Source organism: Panthera tigris, chromosome F3 (assembly GCF_018350195.1).
Source record: "Panthera tigris isolate Pti1 chromosome F3, P.tigris_Pti1_mat1.1, whole genome shotgun sequence".
NCBI lineage: Eukaryota > Metazoa > Chordata > Mammalia > Carnivora > Felidae > Panthera > Panthera tigris.
In genome coordinates this window covers 34,780,742-34,807,536 of record NC_056678.1, presented here as the reverse complement: position 1 = coordinate 34,807,536, position 26,795 = coordinate 34,780,742, and the positions used below count along the sequence as shown (strand labels likewise).

The 26,795-nt window shown below is 50.8% G+C and overlaps 1 protein-coding gene across 1 annotated transcript in view; it reads right to left on the bottom strand.

Annotated features, from left to right (window-relative positions):
• The window catches only part of PLXNA2 (plexin A2), a 207,387-nt gene that overhangs the window by 84,550 nt on the left and 96,042 nt on the right, over positions 1 to 26,795 (bottom strand). The gene's annotated exons all lie outside the window — the stretch shown is intronic.

Here is a 26,795-nt window from a genome sequence, read left to right as displayed (position 1 = left end):
TGGAATCCAAAGTTGGTTGAACTTTTCAATGACAGTTTTTCTCTCCTCATTCATAAAACTCAGCAGAGACTTATGCGGGAGACAAAGGGGAAAGGGTGGTGGGAAAAGAAACTTCTGGCCCCTAACAGTGACGACATTTATCCTTTTGAAGAACACTAAAGCAACGGCCTCTTGCCTTCTCCTGGATCCTTTTTTTTTTCTTTTTCCAGGTAGAGGCCATATTTTGTACCGGCTAAGAAGGCGTTCTCTGAAGAAGACAGTCCTCAGTTTCAAAGCCAGTGCCTATGCTTATCGGCGATATGACATTAAGTTGTCAGCTCTCCTTATGCCTCCGTATTCTCCTCTGTAAGATGGTGACAATAATGATATCAACTTCACAAGGTTGTTTGGGGGTTTCTGCAACACCTGTATACAAAGAGCCTTGCACACAGTCGGTGCTAAATAGTGGTAGTTATCATGCTCTGTCTTTATTTGCAGACCCCACTGAAGGTGGCAGTGTTCGCACGGGAAAGCTGCAAAGGGCGGGCACCCAGGCTCCGCACTCCTGTGCTGAGTGACCTTGAGCAAGCCGCCTCGCCTCTTCGGGCTGAGACCGCTGGACTGTCATACGGGGAGAATTATGTGTGCCCTTTGCAGGAAGAGCAGTGCAGCCACTCAAACTATTGTCCTTAGGAATGACAGAATCCCTACCTGAGGCCAAAGTGCACTGACTCACGCTCCTCTGCTGAAAGAAGTCAAATCAAGCTTAGTCTCCTAAGGATCAAGGTAAAACATTGGCAAAAAAAAAAAAAAAAAGTACAAGGAGGGCAGGAAACTCAATGGGCAAAGTAGATATTCCAGACGCCATACCATATTTTCTTAGGTAGGAGCTCTGGGCCAGAAATACGAGGGGAGTGGACGTAGGGCCTTTCTAGTTCTTATTTTCGGAAGGATCTACAAAGAGGCAGAGATGTAGAGACTATGTTGTCTCCATGACAACCGTGGGTTTATTCCGTTAGGGAAAGCAGGTGGGATAGGAAATACGGGACGAGTGGGTTGGAGAAATGGGGCCTAAGAAATAACTTTAACAGATATCCCCCTGGGATCCAGATGCCTGGTATGACCCAGGTCCCACAGAGTTCCCCATGGAGTCAACATCAACTGCTCTACTCCAAGAGGGGAAAGGTGATGAGGGCAAGGGAATGGGGTAACGAGGCAGGGATGCCACGGCATTCACCCATTCCTGTCCATCCATTTCACATTTCCACCTGCCCAGGTGGTTCCACTGAGGCCCCTGGATGCACAGAGCCCAAGAATAAGCTTACCACACGGAACCTGATTTTAACTAAGAGCTGGGCATCTGCCTTGCAGGCCTTGGCCTCTAGGTTCCAGCCCCTCCAGTTCTGCTCCCCCTGCCTTCCAGTTACCCGCAGAGCAAGACCAGAGGGTCTGGAGCACCAGTTAATTCCAAATTCTCTTTGAAGCCTCTATGGTGCATAAGCTTGGGAAAGTGAGATTTGGGGTGGGAATCATCAGGGCCCAAGAAGAGGCTGGTCAGGAATGGGAGTAAGAATACCTTTGCAGCCATCTGGGTAGAGGGTGGGTCCTACCTTTAGTGTTTTTGGGGGATGAGGACTCAGCGAATCTTTTTTTAAAAAAAAAATATTTATTTTTGAGACAGAGAGAGACAGGGCATGAACGGGGGAGGGTCAGAGAGAGGGAGACACAGAATCCGAAGCAGGCTCCAGGCTCTGAGCGGTCAGCACAGAGCCCGACGCGGGCCTCGAACTCACGGAGCGTGGGATCATGACCTGAGCCGAAGTCGGATGCTTAACCGACTGAGCCACCCAGGCGCCCCTCAGAGAATCCTTCTATAAGAGGGAAGGTGGAGCCTTTAGGACATCGCTGCTCCTGAAGGGGATCCTAAGAATGAAATATTAGCTCTATGGTTGACATGTGGTAGCGCTACAAGAGCAAAGAGGAAGGGAAAATCACAGAGGGCTTCCAGGAGGCAGTGTTTTAGAACGATGGCCTCAGTGAAAAAAACCTAAAGAATACCAAAAAATTTAAAAATAAATAAATAAATAAATAAATAAATAGAAAACAACAAGAAAAATTGCCTCTTGGATGAAGTTTATAGTCCAAATGCCCCCCCCCCCCCCCCCCCCCCCCCCCCCGTGTTTGTGTCTTTTAACCTCTGCCCTCACCAGGTTGACATTTCCACTCCAGGCTCCCTCTGTCAGTATCAATGCCCACTCCCGCTAGGGCGGCCTCTCATGCTCTGGTCCCCCCTCCTCCTTAACTTTGCTTACACATTCCTGCTAATCAGAATGTCCTCCCCTCTTCTGATCACGTGCACATCCCCGGGCTTCCCCTCCTCGTTCAGCCTTCCCAGATCAACCTCTATGATGTCTCTTTCCGAATTTAGAATCTGACTACCTGCCCAGTTGGCAGGACTCTAATACACTTTGTAAACTCTTCTTAGGACTCTATCTTTTTAGGTTACTCAAACGGTTCTGCTTTTTACTTCCTCGTATGAGATATCCCTCTACGCTCAGACTTCAGTTTCTTACACAGAATAGGTCTATAAATACCTGCTGAGAAGCTAATCACACTTGCCCAGTGATCCAGGTTTTATTTTAAGCTTCTTAAGTAAATGTGCTAAGAATTATGCGAAGGTTCTCTAGGTGTGGCTGACGCCCCTGGCATTCTGCTGGGATCCATTAGGTGATGTGAAGGGTTTTTTTGTTTTTTTGGTTTTTTTTTTTTTTCATTTTCTTTTTAAATAGACTTAATGTTTATAACCCAGCGGAAGTGCATGGTGTCCTGGAAAGGACATGACTGTTAAAGTTAGAAGAACTTGGTTCGGCCTCACCACGTACTCAGCTGTGCTGGGTGAACCTCTTAAACTCTCTGAGCCTCAGTTTCCACATTTGTAAGTATTATCAGATATCAAAGCACCAAGGTCCCATGAACGCTGTAGGCTCACTAAGGTGGCTGACTACCACACAATTTTTCAGAGTTAAGTCTCAAGATTCTTCTGGCCTTCATCCTGGGTCCTGGTCCCAGATCAAAGAAATACAAGAGTCAAGGGATGAAAAGGAGGAGACATTGTGAGATTTTGGAGGAAGCCCTTGGCATCCTTTAATAGAACCCTTACGAGGAAAGCTTGAGATGCATGCCCCAGACTGTAGGGGACAGAGTGGACAGGGAATCCAGAGAGTCAGCTGGTGAGCTCTTGGGAGGCAGAGTGAAGGCAGGACCTTGGGGAGTCCTTGAGCACCCTCACCCTGGTGACAGTGGTAGGCCAAGGATGGGCAAATGCTACCTTGCACCAAATCCAGATGCGGTCACCTCGGGAAGGAGAGCTGGCCCGGAAGCATTTTGTGACCTGTCCAAGTGAAACCCCTGGAGCTGAGCTCTATGTGGAGAGAAGTGCTGGGAAATCAGGGCTGAGAGGAGAGGGCAGGAAACACTGCCCAACTGCCCGAACTTCAGCCAGAGGAGCTCAGCAGGGGGGTGTCCAAGGGCCCATGAAGGACCCAGCCTCAAAAGAGTCAGAAGCATTGGCCAGCCCTGAGAGCAGGAGGCTATCTTGTGACAATTCTAGTTCAAGTGCGAAAGGGTCTCTCTGACCCTTCCTCTCTGCTTCCTAGAAGGGTTCAGTAACAACAGCTCTGCTAGGGGGAAGATAAGTGAGAAAAGGAGCAGAAACCCCCCTCCCACCCCTTGTGGCTCCCCATGGGGAGAGAGCAGGAGGCCCAGGCCACGGGATGAGGGAGATCTGAGCTTTGGTCAAGGTCAGAATTTTCTTCTGGTCTGGAACTGGACATTATAACTCTGAATTAAGACTGTGTTTGAGACACGAAGGCCTTGGTATTAATATCCAAGAGTGAGCTGATGAGCTGTGCAGGTATCGGACAGAGGCGAAGGGACCGCAGGAGACAGAATAAAGCAGTGGGATTTGGTACCATCCCCCAACGCACTGGGGGACACGAGAATGCGAAGGACCGCATCCCCATCTCACCTGTCTTGGTGACAGTCACATGAAGTGAGAGCCACAGCACAGCCTGGTTCAGGACCAGGCTTATTATACACATCCGGGGGGAATTCCTTGTGTTACTACTTTTTTTTTTTTTTTTTAAATTTTTTTAACTTTTTAAAAAAATCTATTATTCAGAGATAGAGCATGATGCATGGGAGGAGCAGAGAGAGGGGGAGACACAGAATCTGAAGCAGGCTCCAGGCTTTGAGCTGTCAGCACAAAACTTGACGCAGGGCTCGAACCCACAAACCATGAGACTCGTGACCTGAGCTGAAGCCGGATGCTTAGCCACCCAGGCGCCCCTTCCGTGTGTTACTTCTGGGGACAAACTGATACCTTCCAGATAACGTGATCTGAAATAAAGAGAAGGCTCGGGGCGTCAACTCTCAGGTGTCCGCTGACCAGAACGTTCTGTCTGAAACCCTGGTGTCCTTCCAGGAAGTATACAGAAGGCGTGCCTTCTCTTTTTCAAGTCAAGTGGCTTGTGGGTCAACAGAATTTGAAAACTGCCCCACTGGGATGCCTCAGGAGACTCAAGTAAAGTCACTGAATGTGACATCCCAAGCTGGTCTAATGAAGATAAGGGTGTTGCCAGGAGCTGGCTCCCCGGTGAGAAGCCCTCTGGGTGCCCCTGCGTCCCCGCTCCCCCAGGCCACAGCTCAATCAATGGGGATTACCGCTCTAAACCTCCCCCCACCACCCTGCCTGGAGGGTGGTGGCGGGGAATGTTTGAATCCGTACTTTCCGCCCTGCTTTCCATTCCTGGCCTCCTTCAGTGGCTGCCTCAGATGTAACCAATGTCACGGAGCCGCTGGGGATAGAGAGGGGTGGAGGGGAACCTGAGGAAACGGATGAGAAACAAAAGATTCTTCGCCCCCCCCCCCTTTTTTTTTAACAGGTGCTTAGGAAATTAATTAGAGCAAATAATCACCAAGTTGTCTGAGTCTCTATTTTATTGGGTGCATGCCGGGTCTGCTGGAAAAAAAAAAAAGGGGGGGGGAATTTTAAATAATTTTGGAGTTATAACTGATGTAATTAGGTGCTCAGTGAACACTTAGCATCGAGCTGTGCTTATTAAAATTACTGTTTTAATCAGAACATTGCTGGAGAATCATTAATAATACAATGGCTTGATTCCCTGGAACTCTAATTAGACCTGGACTTTTAACCACCTGAGCGTAATCTGGCTCCGTCTGGATGCGCACCACGGGTGATGCATTATCATTTCAGGGCATGTGGGGACAGAGCATCAATACTGCCATTTAGCGACTGCCTGAATGCTTTATTTTGGAGTGTGAGAGTATGTTGAGGAGGCTCAGGGGCACCGATGCTGAAAAGCTGGAGATGGAAGTGAAGGGGGTCAGCCAAGGGCTCGGGGTTGGAGGTCTTCAGGAAGGAAAGGCAGGAGATACTTGTCCCGCCGCAGGATATGCCTTATACATCGTTTCGCAGGGGGAGCAAGCAAGCCATAATGTCACAGACCCAGCTAAGGGCCATTTCCCTTTCCCGTTTCCGGGGATGCTCTCTCTGCCTGTCATGCAAACCGAACGCGGGTCCAGACGGGTACAGCTCTAGTCCCAGGCCAAGCCGTGGTTATCGGAAATCCGATCGATCTTTAACTAAAAGTTAATCTGGTGAAGGGTTGGGACCGCTTCTTAAGTTTTCCCCAAACCCAGAACTCTGGGTCACCCTAGAGAGAGACGGTGAGATGGGCTGAGCTTTTCCAGAACTTTCCAGTCCTTACGGACATTTCGTGGTTAACTAGGTCCAAAGCTTGGAGGGAGGCTAGGGGGATGTGTTTGTGTCCCCTGAGCCGTTTGGCTGAGCTGGTGTTTGGGGAGCGGGATCACTGCCCCGGCTCTGAGTACAGAGCTTTGGTTTCTCCTTAGCGGGCGGCTCAGTTGTGTCAACATTGATTTGGCCCCCACTGGGGGCAGAGTCCTTGGATAGATGTCACAGGGGTGGCTGAGAGCAAAGGAAATGGAAACACGCTCTCTGCCCTCCTAGAGCTTGCTAGCTAGTTGGAAGGACATAACAAAGATGTGAAAACAAGATTTAGGACACTTAAAAGGCAGATACTGAGAAGGGAAAATTAAGCTGGAGTGGGGCAAGGGCACTCAGAGTTAAGTGGTGATCAGAACACGACGGGATTCATCAGAAAGGGGGTAAAGGCCTTCCGGAGGAGGACGTGGGGCCAGGAAGGGGAGGCAGCCTTCTCCGTGCCCTCATTAGCATTCTTCTGGCTGCTACTGGAGGCCTTGAGACCCCAGGCTTGAACTCTCTGAAGCTCCCTCTCTGGGCCATCTCTAGCCAGGTCAGCACAGTTTGTGCAACTGGAAAAAGGCGCCCCCTCTAGGCGCATGATTGCTGAGATGAGTGAGAACTCCTTTTCAGCCTCCACTTGCCGCTCAGTCAGATGCCTTTGTGGAGTACACAACCTGAACCATCATATCTGGCGGCCATGATCCCCAAAGTCTCTAGGGGAATAGAGAGTTGAAATGGATAGTGTGTCTACCGGTGTTTCAGCCTAGCTGAGCTAGAGATAGAATATTTTTTTAATGCTTGGTTTTTTATTTGGAGAGAGAGAGAGAGAGAGAGGGAGGCAGAGGGAGAGAGAGCACATGTGCAGGGGAGGGGTGCAGGGAGAAGGAGAGAGAGAGAATCCCAAGCAGGCTCCTCGCTGTTAGTGCAGAGCCCGATGAGGGGCTTGATTCCATGAACTGTGAGATCACAACCTGATCTAAAACCAAGAGTTGGACGCTTAACTGACCGAGCTACCAGGTGCCAGAGACAGAATATTTTCAAGTGGTGAACCCAGTGCCTCTTACAAGCCCCGTCGGAGCTCGGTGCTCAAGAATTCCCGTACTTCTGAAAAAAGAGTGCTATGACACGCTCACGTGCCCCATCGCCCCACGGACTCGTGTTCTCACGCAAACACACTCGTGAACACAAACACACGTGCGTTCCACACCAACACACTGGCGCCCCCTCCCCACTCTTCACACATACTCCCTCCACATGCTCATGCTGACGTTCCATAAACACGTTCGTGTCACACACACTCACAACGCACTGATGTTCCTACCACGCTCACTGCCCGCCCCCCCCCCCCCCGCCGCCCCACCCCTGCACACAGCTGTGGGTCGGGAGAGCCTTCAGGAGCCGTCTCCTTCGGGTGTATAGTGAAGAGGGATTAGGGCCGCCCAAGATTAAACAGAGGAGTTAAAAATGACAAACGGACTTCTAAACAGGATTAGAGTCTTAATGAAAACCATAATGAATAGAAGCGCCACACAGATACCATCCATTAATGGCCGTAAATATCAGACCAACAGATGAGATTTCAGATACTGGAGTCCTGAACCCCATCAAATTACTTCTATTGTAATTCATCAATAAATAACCAAGCCCAGCCTCATATGTGAGGTCTTATCGTGCTTCAAAGAATAGACTCTGAGGCCGGACAGACCCAGGCGTGAATTCTGGCTTCGCTCCCGACAGGCGTGGGCATATGCTACTCTGCTTACGTGAGCCTCAGTTTCTTCATCTATAAAATGTGGATAATTATCCCCCTAACAGGGACGTTGTAGAGATTAAATCAAGTCCCGCGCAGCTCTAATAATAACTTTGAATAATATTAATAATTTATTATTACAGTTAGGATTAATTTTCGCTGTTATCTCTTGTTCCCTCCCCTCCTCAGCCTGCTGGGGTCAAGGAGAGCCAATTGGCTGGTGCGGGAGGGAGAAAAGGAAAAGGGAGAAGGGAGGGAGAAGGAATAGGAAGAGCAGGAAACTGAGGCAGGAACAGAGCAGGGAGAAGACAGGAAGAGGACAAGAAAATGAAGGGAGGAGGGCACATCTTCCGGATGCTACAGCCTGGCACGATCCCGGGTGGGCTGACCCTGCCCTCTAGGGGGAAGGTGAGGTTACGGAGTGGCCACACTGGTCCTGCCTTCCTAATATTTTTTGAATTAACCGCTTTATCGAGATAGAATTCACTTCTCATAAAATTCACCCATGCGAGGCGTACCGTTCAACAGTTTTCAGCATAGTCACGGAATGGCACAACCATTACCACAGTCAATTTCAGAACATTTTCATCCCCTCCAAAAAGAAAGCCCACACCCGTTAGCAGTCCCTCCCCCTGCCCCTCTTTCCCACCCCCTGAGGATGGCTCCAGCCCTAGGCGACCGCTAGTGGACTTTCTGTCTGTGTGGCTTTGCCTGTTCTGGGTATTTCATATAAATAGAAACATACAATATGAGGCCTTTTGTGGCTGGCTTCTTTCACTTAGTATAATGTTTTCGAGGTTCATCCGTGTTGTAGCATATATTAGTAACTTCTTAATTTTTTTTTAATGCTTATTTATTTTTGAGAGAGAGAGAGAGAGAGAGAGAGAGAGAGAGAGAGAGAGAGAATGCAAGCAGGGGACGGGCAGAGAGAGAGGGAGACACGGAATCCGAAGCAGGCTCCAGGCTCTGAGCTGTCAGCCCAGAGCCCTACGCGGGGCTCGAACCCACGAACCGTGAGATCATGACCAGAGCCAAAGTCGGAAGCTTAACCAACTGAGCCACCCAGGCGCCCCAGGAGCCCCTTAAATTTCTTCATTCAAAGCCAAAAAGGTGAAGGAAGACAGCTTAATATACCCACACATAAGCAAGTGTTATAATGGAAACTGGCCAACTGTTCACCCTGAGAAATCTCACTGAATCAAGGTTAGTCACTAAGTTAGTTATAGACTTAGAGGTCAGTCGGTTGGAACCTTCGTTTTTACCATTGGGGAAACCAAAGCGTAGGGAAATGATAGCGTTTTTCGAATGTGTGCCTTTTGTACCCTCCATATGCTTCTCACGAACAAAGGAAAACAAAATAAGCTCCAATTGTAAGAGTCTCTTGTCTATGGTTTTATGATTTAGATTTAATGTTAAGAGGCAAATGAGAGTCTCTTGGTATTCTGCCCATATGTCTCTCTCTTATCTCTTAAAAGTGACAATTCCCAACTCGATTTTTACAATGTAAAAGGATGACTCTCCTCTAATGGTTATCTGTCATTGTTTGTGTTTAAAGTAATTTTATATGTTAAGACTGTAGCCTTAGGATGCAGGAAAGCGACACCCGTGGGCCAACGGCAGTCCCTGAGGTAGGAGGGGCTTATAAGCTGGAGTGAAAAGGACGAGGCTAGTCACTGGACTCAGGAGATGTCAATCACCTTTGTTCTGTCACTGAAGGGAGCTGTGTCCCTGAGGGCAGCCATTCTGAGAGTTTCAGGAATGACAGGGCCCTCTCTATTCCATCTGGCTGCCCCTAGAGACAGAGAGTATTTAAAGACTAAACTGCGTGTGTGGCTGGCTTCACTCTCCGTGCTGGTGCGTATCACCATTACCCCACGGCCACTAGATGTTAGTCTAGGGCCACAGGTAAAGAAACTGAACTTCACGCAAGATGGAAGCTGACGCACCACTGACTGATACTTAGGCTTTAGGCACACCCAACGACAGAGGCTTTCCTTCCTACAAATTCCAGTACTGATCTAGCTTGAATCGCAGGGACAGGAAATCGTCCACAGGCAGGCCCAGACAGTGCTACAAGCTACCGTGTCTTCGTTGTATTTTTATTTTTTTTTTAGTTTATGCATTTATGTTGAGAGAGAGCGGACCCGAGCAAGTGGGGGGAGAAGCAGAGAGAGAGGAAGACGGAGAATCCCAAGCAGACTTCGTACTGTTAGCGCAGAGCCCGACGCGGGGCTCAGACTCTGGAGCTGTGAGATCATGACCTGAGCGGAAATCAGGAGTCGGATGCTTAACCGACTGAGCCACCCAGGTGCCCCATACAGTGTCTTTAGATGCCAGGCATGGAGGCCGTGGTGGCAGCCACAGCTGGAGAATCAGGGAAGGACTCACATAATGAGGAATGCCCTCGAAGTTCAGGTATGATTGCTGGTCACTTCCTATCGGGGCTGTTCAAAAAGTGATCGAGATGTCTGGTGATCTCAATGGGTACTGTGAGAGTCGCAGAACTCATTTTTAGAACTAAATTCATTTGAAAATGGAACAATGACTATACCAAATGGCCTGTTGTGTGGGGCCTTAGTTCATGAAATAAAACGACACAATGTTGCCACTCTAGAAAGGTCAGGCATTGTTTATTAACAATGCCCAAAGAATCTCATTAAATCTGGGAGCGTGAGGACAGAACAAACTAATGTCATACATGTGAAGTGATCTGCATACCAAGGAGGACCGCCCTGGGACCAGATCAGCAGTTTAGCTCTCCCGTGGGTCCCGTTCAGAGGACCCCATGTTCCTTGGAGGGGTGCCGTCCCGAGCTTAGCATCGGTCTTCGTCCCGTCTAGCACCAAAGAGACCCCGGGGAAGATGCGTCCACCCAGCGTTCCTTCCTCTATTGCAATCTACTTCTCAGTGCATTGCAAACAAACGGGTGATCCCAGGTGAGGGAAATGGGATTCTGCAAAAAGTGAGGCGGCTAGAATTTTCTCCATTAATCTGGGCATGCTCCAATTTGCACTAGGAGCATACATTTGCATGCTGAATTCCAGAGGCCCTAAGTCTAAGAATATTAGATAAAATAAAATTAATTCTTGTAATCCTCTGTGATCATAGTCAAACCCAATATTCTCAGCCTGGGCCACGGAATAGGTTTGCCTGCCCGCTTTCCTCTGTGCTTTCCTATTAAAATTATCTTCTCAAACGCCGTTTGAGTGTGGGCTGTAGTCGATGCCGGGAGGGGACAGGGTGCCTGTGACCTGCATCCGGTCTCCTAGAAGCCTAGAGCCTAATGGGGGAGACGGCGGACGTTTAACAGACACATCATTTTTACCACAAAGTTAAAGAAGCTCAGAGAGGGCTGAATTCATTCTGACTGCAGCGAACTGGGATGGATTTGAGTTCTTTGGGGGGGCATAAGGAACAAGGACACACGGAGTGGCAGCAAGGGGACACTCTTACCTTTCTATGAGTTCAAAACACCTGCACGGTTCTTTAGCCTCTAGTCTGTTTCTCCTTCATCTGGGGAGGTTGTTAATGAGAGACACAGCTCCTCGAGACGAGATGGCTGAAGGCTGAGCCCGGCAGGCCTCAGAGGCTTGGGAAAGGCCCACGACTATGGATCATTGCGGGATGGGCCAGACAGTGAGCGCGGCCGGGCCACGGCAGAGAGCAGGATGCCAGTTTAGCCTGGCTTCGTGCAGTAATCTGCTGGGCCTCAGGAAGCAATCTCGATCCAGGCGGTGGCTTGGCTTTTTTTCTGGCTCCTCTATGAGCTTAGGCTTTGCCTGTGGTTCTGGAGATGGCATCAATCACGGGATACGTGGGCCTGCTCGTCGTGGAGCAATCAGACAGACTCCCTGCGCACCAGTCGCTAGTGGTTAGTGAGCTAACGACTGCGCAGTACTGTCAGGGTTCGACCAGGACAATTGAAGATCTTTTTAAAAAGCTACTGTTTATTGAATGTTTGCTGTGCGTCAGGTACCGTGCTCAGGGTTCTCTGTATATCGCCAATTTAATCCCTGCCACCGCCTGATAACGTAGAGTCTATCATTATTGACAATTTATCTAAGAGGAAACCAAGGGCTTAGATTAGATAATTCGGCAAAGGTCAATTCAGTGAGAGGTGGGGCCGGGATTCCAGATGTGCTTAACAGAGCCCGCCCTTCCCCCATATCCCTGGGCCTCCCACCAGCCAGCGGGTGCCTGCCCTGCCTTCCTGGGGAGCCCTAGGCTCGGCTTTGACTTTCTCCTCTGCTACTCCCCTCCCCTCCCCACCTCCAGAGCGCTCCTGGAAGGAAGCTCATGAGAAGGGATGCAGGCACACTGTGTCCTGGGCCCAGGGACAGGTGACCTTTCCAATTCAGCACCTTTATAAATCTTACCTAATGAAGTTAAAGGGGAAAAAAGAATTAATGAATAAATGAAGGTTAAATCACTCCCTGCAGAAAATTGATGCTGACAGCGAGGGCCAAGAAGAGAGCTTGGAAAGCAGGGAGCTGACTTGCACAAGAGGCTTTTAAAATTCCTTTCCCCAAATTCGAGAGAGATGTATGGCCGCCCAAGTCTGAGAGGGGCAGGGAAGGCTCTGGGTCATCCAAGGCAGGCAGTCTGAAGGTGATGGGGTAAGAAAGCCATACTCTACCTTGGGTAATTTTTTTCTGGAAGCCAGTATGCGTGACACACATATGTGTGATTGTGCACCGCGCGCGCGCGCGCGCGCACACACACACACACACACACACACACACACACTGTTCACACAGTTAACTCCTGCAGCTAATCAAGGCATGGGTTGGGTAGTGTGGGTCTGCCCAGCTCACTCTTGGCCTCCGGGAACCTCTGGGGATTGTCTTCTTGTAAGTACCCACTTGTTAGCCATCTCGGTCTCCCTGTCACCACCCTCAACTGCCACCACCATGTCCCCAGGGCTGCACACCGCAGCCCGATTGGCTCGGGGGTGGGGGTGGGGGAGCATAGGTGAATGCATGGCTGGGCCAAGGGAGGGAGAAGAAACAAGAGTAGAAATAGCTGCCGGCCAGCACAGGCCAGAGGGTCAGAAGAGGTGCAAGGAAAAGGAAGGAGGGGTTTCGGGGAAATGGATGACGGAGGAGATGCGTGGTAGAGGTCAAAGGGCAAAAATCTGGGCGAGGGCCTGGGAGAAGCATACGCTCTTCTAGGCAGTGCTGCGACGTACCGAGTCACCCTCGGGCAGGTCACTTGCTGGCCTAAACTGACCTCAGTTTGGCTCTTCGGTGAAATGGGAATGAAGAGGAAGCCCGCAGAAGACGTTCAACGGAAAAAAAAAAATCCTCCCCAGCGGAAGCACCGGGCGGAAAAGATCAATACTTCCGGTTTTCCTCTTGTCTGTGCCCACAGGTTTTTAAGAATCTGATCATGAAGACAGGGAGGCTCAGAGGGACCAGCCGAGCGTGCCCACCCTGCAGCGGGATGGGGCGCGGGAGGCAGGAAGCCAGCATTGGGCTGGCGGAGGGTGGGGATGTGGAGGGTGGGCTGGAGAGGGGAGGCAGAGAGACCTGCGCTGACTGGATCAACCAGTAAATAAAAGGTCACAGTGATTTTTCCAGGCACCCAGGGAGAAGCAGACAGAGAGCTCTGCTGACGGCGGGCGCTGACAATTGGCAAATGAGCCTCTGCAGCTATCTGTTTCCCTTCCTTATTCTCGTCTCACAAGACAGAGGCTAGAAATAGATGCAACTGGCAGATGACTTAAGGATGAAAAATGAGCAACATGTTAGTTAGGGGGGTCTCCGTGGCAGTGAACCAGGGAGCTCACGAGTGAACCAGAGAGAAGGACGAGGGCTTAGCTGGGGCTGATTCCAGGGTTGGGCTCTTGCTCTGTCCCAGGCACTTTGCAGGGATCATTTATGCTCAGCAACCCTATAAGGCCGGTATTATTATTATCCCCACTTCACAGAGGAGAAGACTGAGGCTTAAGGAGAGGAAGCCAGGCCCTACCAAAGAGTGGGAGAGCCCAGATTTGAACACGGGCCTAACTGCCCCCAAACGTGAGCTCTGCACACTATCCTACAATGTCTCCTTTGCACATGTTGTCTCTTTTCCTGTCTCCCTTCCTCCCTGCCTGTCTCTTCCCATCCCATGACAAGTGTTTGTTGAGCACCCACCAGGGCCAACCACTGCAATATCTCCTGGGGACACAGAAGCAACCCGGAGGGCAAGGTCTCTGCTACCAAAAGATGTGGTTGGAATGGCCGAGTGAACGAATGGGACCGGGCACACGAGCTCCCTTTTCCTCTTCCCTGAACCTGAGATGAGCAGGGGGTGTCCTCACCATACAGGGAAGTAGCTGTCCCCAGGGACGGGGGGGCGAGGGGGGTTGGTGTGATTACAGAGGGCTTTTGGTGGTAGACCGTGACCCGTGCTGGCGTCCTTTTTCTTGACTGTGCCTCTTAGATCCATGACCTGCTGGGGGGGTGGGGGGGAGGGGGGCGCTGCCAGGGAAGGCAAAACACCGGAAGCTTGCTGCATGATCGTCTTCTCCCAGGTTCTCTGGTTCAATGGTAGGGGCTGAAGGAGCCTGAAGCACCTTCTGTTTGGGCCGAGGCTCCTTTCATCTTGGTAAGGGCAGGTGGGTTGAGTCCACCTGCAGTCTGCTCACCGCCTGTGGGCTGTGGATATTCTCCGAGGCCAGGTACCTCTCCACCCTTGCCTTCTGCTCCAACAGTACCAAATCTGGGGAAAAGCTCCCCTGCTTTTCATGATTCACCTAGAGCAACACCTCCTCCGGGAAGCCTTCCCTGACTGACAGACTCTGTTGGGTAGCATCCCCTCATGCATTCCCAGCGCCCTGCAAACTGTCTCACAATACTCTTTTCCTGGTGCATGTGTGATTTTGTCGGGAAGGGCTCTGTGCTCACAATAGGCCCTCAAGGGTTGTTTGATAGATCACCTGGAAGCTGAGTGGTTAACGAAGACATTGTTCTCAGCTCGGTTCATTTTTCTCTTTCCAATCTTCCTTCCGCCCGACTCTCATCTCTGCCCATCTCCCTCTACTCATTAAACATTACTTGAGGGACAGAGGCTGAACCCAGACTGTTTGCTGAGCCACCAACAGCTGATGACACAGGCAGTTCTCCCTCCACCTGGTGCAAATTTCAAACCCCAGGCTGTCTGCAGAAGTGGGGGGGTGGGTGGGAATAACCAGGAGGGGGAGTGAGACAGGTCGCTCCGTGCAGAGCGGCAAAGGCCCCGGGGCATTTAACTGTGGGGCACGCAAGCCACGAGGCGGGGACTGTGACTGACGTTGGGTCCCTGAGCCGGACGGGGTCCAGAAGGCTCAGAGGGCAAGCCCGAGGCGCTGGAACACAGACTGGCTTTCCCCTCAGTGAGCACAGCCCTGGCCTGGCGTCTGAAAGCGCCGTGCTGGGGCGGATGTCCTTGCACACTCAAAGAACACACAGGAATGCTTGCTCTTGTGGGCCTCATCCTCCACGAACGCTGTTCTCACACGCACGCGCACTCCCAGACCCGGGCCAGCCTCTGTCCCACACAGGCGTGCGGTCAAAAGGATGTGCGAAATGTCCTGGTTGCGGGGGACGTTCAAATAAATTTTATCGATGGGGAAACTGAGGCTCCACGTGGCCTTCACTCAGACTCCAGCGAGCGGTGAGGCTCCAGGGAGTGACGGAAGGCAGAATCCTAGCTTACCACTCCCCTGTCGTTCTCCTGTCACCCCTGTCACCCTTCCCCCACCACCTCCTTAGCAGCTCACCACTGGATTCTCAACTTTGTCCCTAGGACCAGCCCCTGAGAGAACAGCTGTCTGACAGGCAGCGTGTGTGACTGGTTGGCCAGAACCCCTGGGCGTTGAGGAAGGCCCCCCGCCCCCCCCGGGTTTCCATAAGCCTGCACAGCTGCTCACTTCCGGCTGAGGAATGCAGGGGCCATTGTCTGGAGAAACCAACTCGTGGTCAGCTTCCGGTCTCATGGGAGCCCTGTGTTCATGGAACCTCTCCTGGGTAAGAGGCCCAAGCCCTCTGTACGAGGAACCAGCTCCTTCCCCTTCCCGCCTGGGCACCCAGGACCCTGGCCTGCAGAGGAAGGAGCTTCATCAAGTGGCCTCAATGCCCAGCACCCACCTCCTACCCTCTCTTGCCGGGGGGTGGCGGGGGGGGGTGGCGTGGAGAATGGGGGGTGCACCCCAGACCTTCAAACCGCGCTCCTTGTAGGGTTCGCCGCCTTCCCCTGTCCTCCCTCCCCCCGCCCCCTCCCCCACGCCTGGTACAACTCTTGGCATCTCCGAAGCTGTATCTTCACATCACAAGCAACTGTCCTAGTCATCGGCGGATGGAAATAACTTTTCACGACGGCTCCTCTGATGTTGCCATCTTTTGTGTTGATCAAAACAACAAAACGAATCAGACCCTCGGCGTTTGATTGAAGCCTAATTGGAAATCCAAAGTGGCACTAAATGTTATGGTCGAAATAAAACACATTCAATTACAGAAACTCAACACGGGGAGCATGAGGGAGAGCTCCGTGGAGGAGCTAAGGAGCAGGCTGCAGAGTTCTGGGGCGTCAGTCACAGCGGGGCCGGAGAGATCTGGAGGCGGCAAGCGCAGAAGGCTTTCTAGAGCCCTCCAACCCCCGTTTAGGGCAGTGACTGCAGCCGTTCCTGTTTGCCTGGTTCACACAGGAGTTGCACAGAGAGGCTGAATCGGGGCCTCCTGTGTCCCGTTCCTGCCCTCCTTGCAGAGACGGGCCAGCTGTGGATGGGGGGTAGAGAGGGTGCAGGGGAGTCATGACGTCACCTGCTCGGCCTCCAGGATGGTGGGGTGAGGGCACACAGACCTGCGTCTCCACCCCAGCCCTGCCTCCTGAGAGTGTTATGAGGCCCTCGCTCAGGTCACTTCACCTTGCTGAGCCTTGCTTGCGCGTCAAGTAGGGGAGATAATACCTCTCAAGCTTGTAAGGAGTCGAGAGGCTGCTTGGGAAGCACCTGGCCCACTGCACAGGCTAAACAGCAGCGGTGGTAGTTTCCTTTCCTCCATCCCCTCTGACCACCGGAGCCCCTCCTGTGACTGTGCACCTAAGGCCCAGGGGAGCGCTCGCTTTCCTTTATTGTTTTTTGTTTTAACAAAACAGTGGTGGTGGGGGGGGGGGCACCTGGGTGGCTTAGTCGGTTGGGTGTCCGACTTCGGCTCAGGTCATGATCTCCCAGTTTGTGGGTTTGAGCCCCGCGTCGGGCTCTGTGCTGACAGCTCAGAGCCTGGAGCCTGCTTCAGATTCTGTGTCTCCCTCTCTCTCTCTCTCTCTCTCTGCTCCTCCCCTGCTCATGCTCTGTCTTTCTCTGTCTCTCAATAATAAATAAACATTTAAAAAAATGTTTAAATAAAACAGAGCACTGCTCCAGTCTCCTTGGGGGTGTCAAACTAGGACTTGTGAGTCTGTGCTGGTCTCCTGGAGCCCTGAAAGCCGCTGCTGAGCCCTTTCCTAAATTCGGAGCCAGGTGGAGAGCGGGCAGGAAGGGAGGTGCCCTCTGCGAACACGCGGCAGCCAGGGGGCGCTGTCTCGAGAAGCCGGAAGTGTGGATTTGGCTTCCGAAGGCTGGGTGGAGTGCAAACTCTGCTGTTTCCCAGCTTGGTGGCTGTGGGCAAATTCCTTAGCCAGACTGAATTTCAGTCTTCCTGTCTCCAAAAGAGGCAAGGACAATACTACTTCTCCCATGGCATTGTTGGATTAGCCGAGGACGTGTTTGTAAACTAACATAAGAAAAACCGAACCTAAATGTTAGCTAGATTTCAACACATCTTAAATAAAGTAGAGCTGAGAGGCAGGGCGAGGTGGTTAAGTCTCTTTTTTAGGTGCGGCTACGTGCGGAGCGTGATCTGCAGGGCTTGGCCTGGTGATTATGCATGGGGCACAACCAGAAAACTACAATTACGACTACCAACATTTATTAAGCACGTACCATGCGCCAGATACTTTTCAGATGCTTTTTATGTATTCATTCATTTGATTTAATCCTCAGGCAGATGCTGTAATTGTGCCCATTTTCCAGATGAGGAAACTGAAGCACCGAGAGGTAAAGCAACTTGTCCGAGGTCACACAGCAGTAAGTAGCAGAGCCAGGATTTGAACATAGGCAGGCAGGCAGAGTTTAGAGCCCACACTCTTCACGGGGTCAGGAAACTGCCCATCATAGTCACTATCTGCTTCCTCACATCCTGGTTTGGCAGACCTTCCCCTCTCCAGAGCTGCTTCCCCCTCAGGTCTCCTGTCCTCATCCGTAAAATAAAAGGCTGCTCCTCACTAGATAATCTCTGAGCCCCTCACTAGATAAGCTCTGAATTGCTGTGTCAGCGAGAGAAGGAGTCCTCCGTCTGAGTGACCCCAAGAATGGAAGGACAAGGACAGGTCTCTCCCTGGTCGGTGTGACTTACTTGGGTCACGGAGCACACAGTAGGTCTCTGTTCCGGCACTGTCCACTTTATATTTTAATTTATCTATACATCACTCTTCCCCACCAGAATGAGACCTCCCTGAGGGCAGGGATTCGATTTTATTTATTGCTACACAAAAGCACACTCAACGGTGCTGCTGCTAAACATTGGAAAGAGCAGAAAGAAGTCAAGAAGGTACCTATGTGCAGACAGCCGGGTTTATAACATTTTGCTGGAATATTACTTAGAGAGACTGCCCTGCCTAGATCTGCATATGCAAATGACTTGTCAGTGGACAGCTCTATGCATTATACATGGTAGGCACTTAACGGTCTGGTGAGTGAATGAGTCCGTGTATGCAAATGATATGCAAATCTTTCCCTATTTTAATTTGACCCTTGGGAACATCTTCAGTGACTCTCTTGGGCCCAGGTTGTTTTTAATTTTTTTTTTTAACTGCAAGTGTTTAAAGACAACCAGTTTCCTTTCTTGCCTGTGCGGAGCGAGGCTGTTCTCAAGTTGGGGAAAGAATGGTGGGCTGGACCAGGTTAATTTCTGCTTCTCCTGGTAAGTCAGGGGAAGACGTCGGCAAGTGACTCCCCTCTCGGGGCATCAGTTTCTTCACCTCTAGAAAAAAGGGAGTGGGTTTCCTGCTGGTGTGGAGACACTATGATTTCCCATCCCTCAGTCACAGAAACATCATTCTGGGCAGTCAGAGCGTCAGTGTTCACACGACCTGCCTAGAAAGAGAAATCGAGTCCCTCGCCAAGGATTAGAGAAAGTCTCCAGCCCCCCTGCCCATTTAGAGAAATGAGTTTTTTTGGCACCAGTCCTTCCAGCCTGGGCATTGTGTTCAATCATTTCTTTCCAAACCAAAGGATTTTAAAATAAGAGGCTGGAGTTTTCTCTCTTAAATACAACAAGCCAAGCGTCTGATTAATAGGGTGGGTTTGCATTTCTTTTCTCTCATGTGAAAATATTTATTAGAAAAATGCTCCAGTGAGAATATTAATAGCCAGGGAATCAGGTCTGTGTCAGCCTCTTTGTTCCCTGACTTTTGAAATGGGGGATGTGGGGAGGGGGGAAGAAAGAAAGAAAATCAAAACCCAGGCTTGGGGTGGTCACCTTTCCCCGCACCCCCTCCCGCTTGGGGAAAGGCACTGATATGAGCAGCTTAGCTCCTGGGCCACACTGGGGTCCCAGGCCCTTAACCAGAAACACATGTGCATCAAAGGCTTGGATTGAAAGTGACACATTTGAAAACAAAAGTGCAGCCGAAATTCGCTTATCCTCACTTTCCTAATCCGCAAACTCTGTAATTCTCCCCGAAGCCCCTCAGGCCTTGCTGCAGCCCAGGGCCTCCTCACATCCTCTCCTCCCCCACAGCTGGGCCCAGGCCTCCCGCCCAGGCAGAGGGAGGGCTCCCGTCACTGAGACCCAGAGCGCCTTGTACAAATACACCTTGGCACGCTCTGCCCGCGCCCTGGGAAGCCTTATCGCCTGGACTAAACAAATGTGCACAATCAAAATAATAGTCTGAGATGTCAAAATAAATGAGCAGGGAACATCTGGAAGTGTGGTTCCCCACATTTTTTTTTCTTCCTTTGCCTTCCTTAAGTCTCTAGCTGCCTTAGGGGTTTGGCAGCTCAGTGGCTTTAGCCACAGGTAGGAGACTTACTATTGCTTCTGAGTCACAATAGGCCCTTTGAAAATGCTCATTTTGGGGGCTAGGCCCAGGTTTGCAGTAGATAGGCCCTCCCCCAAACCAAGGAAACCAAAATGAGTTCTCGGGCGAAGCTGGCTATATACTCCCGGATGGCGCGCTAGAGGGTCTGGTCTGTCTTCCCAACTGTCTTCCCCACCCAGCACATCTTCAACCAAGGCAGGGGACTGAGGGCCTGGGAAGGGGTCCCTCCTGCCCGTGAGACACTCAGAGAAGGATGGCCTCACAATCCTTCCAGATGACTTTTCTTTCTTTTTCTTTTTTTAAGTTTACTTCTTTATTTTGAGAGAGGGTGCACAGGCAAGGGAGGGGCAGAGAGAGAGAGAGAGGGAGAGAGAGAGAGAATCCCAAGCAGGTTCAGCACGGTCAGCACAGAACCTGACACAGGGTTCAAACCCATGAACTGATCCGAACTCAGATCATGACCTGAGCTGAAACCAAGAGCTGGCCCCCAACCCACGGAGCCACCCAGGCACCCCATGAATTTTGTTTCTATTAACTCCAGGCAAAAATTTTTCTCGTTCCAACTCTCTTAATTTACTTACGGTGGGCAATAGTTAGAAAGTCAGTTTCCTGCATGTATCCCCCGGGGTTAATCACCACTGCCCTGCATAGCAAAAGTGGGGTACCTTGGAGGCCCGCCTTCTCAGTGGGCTGATGGCGATATTGCCACAGAGACATTGCCGGGGGGAACCCTTTAAAATTGTGTGCCACCTACTAGGTATGTATCCAAAGGATACAAAAATACTGATTTGAAGGGGCATATGCACCCCAGTGTTTATAGCAGCGCTATCGACAATAGCCAAAGAATGGAGAGAGCCCAAATGTCCGTCGACTGATGAATGGATAAAGAAGATGTGGTATATATATTCAATGGAATATTATTCAGTGCTCAAAAGGAATGAAATCTTGCCATTTGCAACTACGTGGATGGAACTGGAGTGTGTTAGGCTAAGCGAAGTAAGTCAGAGAAAGACAGATCATCATACGACTTCACTCACTTTGCGGAGGTTGGGAAACAGGATGGATGAACAGAGGGGAAGGGAAGCAAACGGAAGAGGAAGACACAGGGGGAGACAAACCATCAAAGACTCCTGAATACAGAGAACAGACTGGTGATTGCTGGTGGGGTGCTGGGTGGGGGATGGGCTGAATGGGAGCTAGGCATTGTGGGAGGGGACACCTGTTGGGATGAACACTGGGTGTTGTGTGTGGGTGATGAATCACTAGATTCTATTCCTGAAATCGTTATTGCACTGTATGGTAACTAACTTGGATTTAAATTAAAAAAAAAAAAAAGAAAGAAAGAAAGAAAGACGTAGGGCACCTATGTAGCTCAGTCAGTTAAGCGTCTGACTTTGGCTCAGGTCACTGTCTCACGGTCCGTGAGTTCAAGCCCCACATCGGGCTCTGTGCTGACAGCTCAGAGCCTGGAGCCTACTTCGAGTTCTGTGTCTCCCTCTCTCTTCACTCCTCCCCCTGCGTGCACTCTGTCTCTCTCTCTCTTTCAAAAATATATAAACGTTAAAACATTTTTTTAAATAAAAAAGAAAATAAATAAATAAAATTGTGTGCCACTGTCTGGGCAATTTCCTGGCAATGCGATCCTGTTCCTCATGGATTCCCTCAAAGTCTTCCCGGAAGCACTTTCAGAGCCCACATTGGATGTGGGCTTCATTTAGGACTTATGCAACTTTTAACCAAATCAGTTGTAGGCTTAAAAGCTACCAGAACTTCCCCGTGAGTTTTGGGAAATCAAGCCAGTTTCGATGACTCTGACACTGAAGGGGCAGGTACCCTGCTCAGATGCCTTCTGGGCCTCCGAGTTCTCATGTGGGGTCATGATGGGTGAGCCCCGAGGTCCTTCCCAGCTCGGAGGTTCTGTGCTTCCATGATCCTGAAGGGTCAGGAAACCACGTATTTATCTTCCCTGAGCCTTGTCTCTCCAGGTGTGGTCGTGGGCATCCCGAATCAGGATCACCCGAGATGACTGGCAGTGGAGAGGTAAAGAGGCAGGCAGAAGAGACAGCCTTGTGACTTCTGAGGCGATGTCATTAAAAGGCAATAGTTCTACCTCATTTGTGGGAATCCTCACTCTTCGAGCCCTCAGCTGCCATGTTTGCCAGGATCTGCCATGTTCCAGAAGTCCGGCTCTCCTGCGGCCACCGTGCTGTGGGCGAGCCCATTTCACATGGGGAGGCCTTCTCCTAGGCACTCAGATCACTAGGCACTCTGGGGCACTAGCCCCAGCTGAGCCCGGTCTTCTAGTTCCCAGACAGACAGAAGCTTCTAGATGATTCTAGTCCTTAGAATTCTAAGCGTCCCAAGTCATTTGTGTTGTAAAGAAAAGAAAAGCCCTCTTCGGTGCACCATGGCTGGAACCCTGACTTACATAGTTTGTGAACATAATAAAATGGTTGTTTTATGCCCCAGAATTTTGACACAGTTTATTATGTAGCAGTAAGTGACCAGAACGGTATGCCAACTGTAGACAAACGTAAGGGCATTTTTGCCTTCAAAACTGGGATCCGAGTGCCCGCTACTTGGAGAACAGCAGCCCTATCTTTTGGGACCTGGTTTCCTTACCTGGAAAGGCCAGAAATGAAAAGCCCCATGGGTAGTCCCTTTCTGGCTACGTGTCCACACTTGCAGCCAGACAAGACCCTGAGGGCTTGGGGCCTGACCCCCCTTCTCTCCACAGATGCCTGCAATACTGGCCTCCTGGGCCTCACATATGGGCCCAGGGCTGCCTCAGCCTGTATCAAGGGCAGCGGGACTGTTTAGTCTGCTGGGCACATTCCTGGATTTTTAAAATAAATAGCAGATTATGAGCAACTTAGCCTGATGCTGTCATTCGGCCAGGCCAGAGGCTTTGGAAGCGTCCCTTGGGAAGGAGCAGCAGGAATGACAGGTTGGGGTCAAACACTCGGGAACTCTGTCCCAGCCGTAATTTAAGTGGAGAGGCTTCTAGCCTTCTCTGGGGTGCAAAAGAACTTCTGACACGACCGATGGCAGCAATGATGATAACAATCACACTTCACGCTGAAAGCATTGTGTGTCAGACGCAACAGTTACCATTATTAGGCCCGTTATACAGACGAAGAAACTGAGGTTTAGTGACGTGCGATAACTTTCTCAAAGCCGGACGTCTAGCACACGGCTATGGGTTAAATGGAGCTCTGTCTGACTCTCATGCTCCAGCTCTTAACCATTATGCTATCTTGCCTTTCCAGGCCTCGAAATAGAGAGCAGCATCCCATGCCCCCACCCGCCCCCCAAACACACGTGCACGCCCCCGTCACCAGCCTTTCTGCTGTTCCCAAGGCCCTTTCCAGCCTGCACGGAGCCATTCTCCACTGTGACTCCCTTTTTCTATTTCACCCTTCGCTGGATCATTTTATGCCTCTATTCCCTCTGCTAATTCAAACTAATTAAAGTATAAAATAGAATAATTGCTTCCATCCCCATACTCCTTCCCATCCACGTTGAGTACAGAAGTTATATTCTTTATCGGGGAGTGGCCAACCTGACAAGTTGGGTGGAAACGGGGGCTATCAAGTTTCTTTTCATCTTCTCGCTCAGTTTTGCGCTTGGCTCGCAGCCTGATTTTCCCTGGACCTGCTGTCTGACTTCCATTAGACACTGAGGATACGGGAGAACTTGTATTCACACCCATAGCATCTGTCGATTTGCTGTTGAGGAAGCAGGGGCGGACTTTCTAGGGAAGAGCCAGGCATCCAGTCCGCGGAGCCCCCGGGCAATTAGCAGGATTGGGGAATCAGTTCCCAAATGCTCCCCTGGGACTGGCTGGCCCTAGATCTATTAACAGTACATTAACATCGGCTTGTTAGGCGGTGGCACTAGGACCCAACACTTCTTACTAGTCCTAGTTCTTAATTAGGTGTAATTAACCGAGGGGGGGGGGAGGGAGAAAGAATGAGCTGGACTGGACTGTTCTCGCTCTGTAGGGAGATGTAAACCTCCCTTAGCAGAACTTGAGACCAGAGACTTGGTTCTCCACTGACGTGGTGCCGAAGATACAACCGGTGTGTGTTTTGGGGGCACAGGAGGGGGACAGAGAGACAAGAGGTGGGGAGGAGGGGAAGGCGCGGATGACAGCAGGTTGCTCAGAGGTTTATTATAAGGTGACGGGAAGCCCCCGTCCCACGATGTCTTATAAAGGTCTTAGGTCTTTTAGGGAATGCCGAAGTCTTAAATCACGGCCTCGAAACAGGAATACACTTCTCCACAGCCAGCCAGCATTTCTAGCCTCTCCGCAGCGTTCATCTTTTGGGGAAGGCGTTCACATGGGCACCCACAGCCTCATAAAACTCTGGTTCCAAGAGCTTTTTCATTTGGTCTAACCTCAGGCCTGTCTCTCTACTGTCATTTTGGTGTCGCCTTCTAGAGGTGTTGAAGAGTCTCCACCCCAAGACCTTAGACAAGCCTCTTTAACATGAAAGGGGCTCTGGATTAGATTTATTAATTGCGTCTTTGAAGGGGAGCAAACGGAATCCCTAGGAACTTAAGAGTCTAGTCCACCCAGCTCGTTAGAGGTGGGTCAGGACTGGAACACAGGCTTGTTGGCTCCGCCTGGGGACCACCGGTGGTGCCACACGGCCACCTCACTTCCTCTTAATCATCACTCACAGTCGCCGCCCTCCAGAGCCGGAATCATAAGGGCCTGAGAGCTGGAAGGGGCCATATAGAAAGTCAACGACAAGGGGTCATTGCACGCGAGGCAGTGGGAAGGAAACTCCCCTCTGCTGAGCGGAGTGTCTACTGAGCCTCACGTCGACTCTCGTGGGGCACACTGAGGTGAAGTGACCGGTGTAAGGCCACGTGGCTATGAAACGTTGAGACGGGATCCAAATCAGAGTTTCGGACTGCAGAGACAACCCTGGGATCTCGTTCGACTCCTCCCTTTCGTGAGGGGGGGAAAGCAAACGTGCGAGGGGGTCATGCCTCCAGATACAGCAACCGCTGGGCTAGAACCCGCGCCGTCCGACTTCATCTGTATTGACTGTTCTCTTGCCTCACGTTAAATTATTATTTTTTTAAATTTATTTATTTATTTTGAGAGAGACAGAGATAGCACAAGTGGGGGGAGGGGCAGAAAGAGAGGGAAAGGGAGAGAATTCCAAGCAGCTTCCGCACTGTCAGCTCAGAGCCCGGTGCGGGGCTCGAACCCACAAAGTTGTGAGATCGTGACCCGAGCCAAAACCAAGAGTTGGACGCTTAACTCACTGAGCCACCCGGGCGCTCCCATTAAACTGTTTCTTAAATGATGTCTGAGGGGCACCTGGGTGGCTTAGTCGGTTAAGTGTCCGACTCCTGATCGCCGCTCAGGTCATGATCTCGCGGTTCTTGAGTTCAAACCCTGCATAGAGCCCGCTTGGGCTTCTGTCTCTTGTTCTCTCTGCCCTTCCCCCGTGCTCTCTCAAAATAAATAAATAACCTTACAAAAAAAAAAAAAAAGACGTCCGAGCTGTCTATGAATATTCTGTACTCATAGTTGCTCAGCCTCAGACAGATGGGCCCCCTGAGCTGTTCTCGGACCTCATTCCTGGACCCAGCCCCAGGTGAAATCACCTAGCTACCTACTTCTACACGGTTTACAGCTCTCAGGGTGACAGGTGTCAGAGTGCTACCACAAATCCCCCTTAGACTCTGCCCACTGATCACAGCTCCACCTGGCATAGGGAGCTCTCCGGCCTAATATCTCACCGGACTGGAGACAGCCCCGTGGCTTCGAACCCAAACTCTTCCTGTATCCGCTCGGTGTGACGGCTGCCACGGAACCCCTCTGTTTGGTGAGGTTGTAGCAAGAACTGGGCGGCTGTGGCCGAAGATGAGGACGAAGGAGAGGATATTTATAAATAAGCCATGTGGACACTTAGCTGAGCCAGTGCTGATGCTTTTGGAGGTGACACAGGATAAGATCTCAGGAGGACACCATAGCCCCTGAAGGCCACTCACCAGCCTCCGGCTCTGGCTCATGCCCTCTCCTCTGACCACATTTTGAATGCAATTTCAGAAAGCATCCCATCTGAGAAACAGATATGCCAGATTACGAGCCTTGGCATCTTCTTCGTTCCAGTAAGGTTGCATTGGTTCCTTCTACGCGCTCTCTATGCTTTTCCACTGCACTGCCTTAGGGACCCAGGAAGGAGCTTCTACCCAGAGCTACCCGCCTGGTCCTTAGCCATACACAATGCCTTCTGAAAATACCACATTTATCATGGGTCTATTTGATCCCTCCGACCATCACTTTATCCACCTATCTATACTGCCACTGATCGATCCATCTGTCCCTCTGATTATTTTCCTGCCAAAGTGTCCAGAATGGTGTTCATCAGATATTAACATGGTGTTACAAACTGGGCAGTCCCATTTGGGAACTCGTTGCTATTTTCTTTTCCGTATATATTGTTTGAATTTGCACGGGGGGCAGCTACTGTTTTTGCTTAAGAAACAACCTTGTATCTACAAGTAAAGAACAGGAAGAAAAGGCAGAACATTCGTAGACTCCAATGGGATGTTCTAGATAACTGGCTACGTGTCTCCTTCCCTTTTTTTCCCCCCGTCCCTTGTTAGACTGTAAGCAATGTGAGGGCAGCGGCCGAGGCCCATTCATTTTGAGGTTTTCCCAGCACACTGTTCCCAACCGATATGTCCCCAGTAACGGGTTTTGTTAGGGCTTGCGGACTGTTTTAGTAGAAGGAGACATCAGCGTTTATTTCCAAGGCCACTCTACCACTCTAGGTTAGGCAAAGCCTCCTCTAGCTCCACCAAGTTCCCATCTGCACCTGTTTGTGCCTCAGCTGCAGGGGCCACATGAAAGGAGGTGAGAAGACAGGTGGGTTCAGGAGGACCTGGATGCAATGCATGCAATCTGCATATGATTTGTGGCATTTATTCCCAAGAGGCAATTTTTGAGTTAGAGCTGCATCACTGCTTCCCTTATGCTGTCATGTGCCCATTTTGTCTCTTCCTTCCTCCCTCCGTTCCTCCCTCACCCCCGGATTCAGAATTCCTACATTCGAACAGAAGGGAGGAAAAGACAACGTTGGGAGAGGGGGTGCTCCTCAAGGACCCCTGGAAGCTCGGCCGAGTATT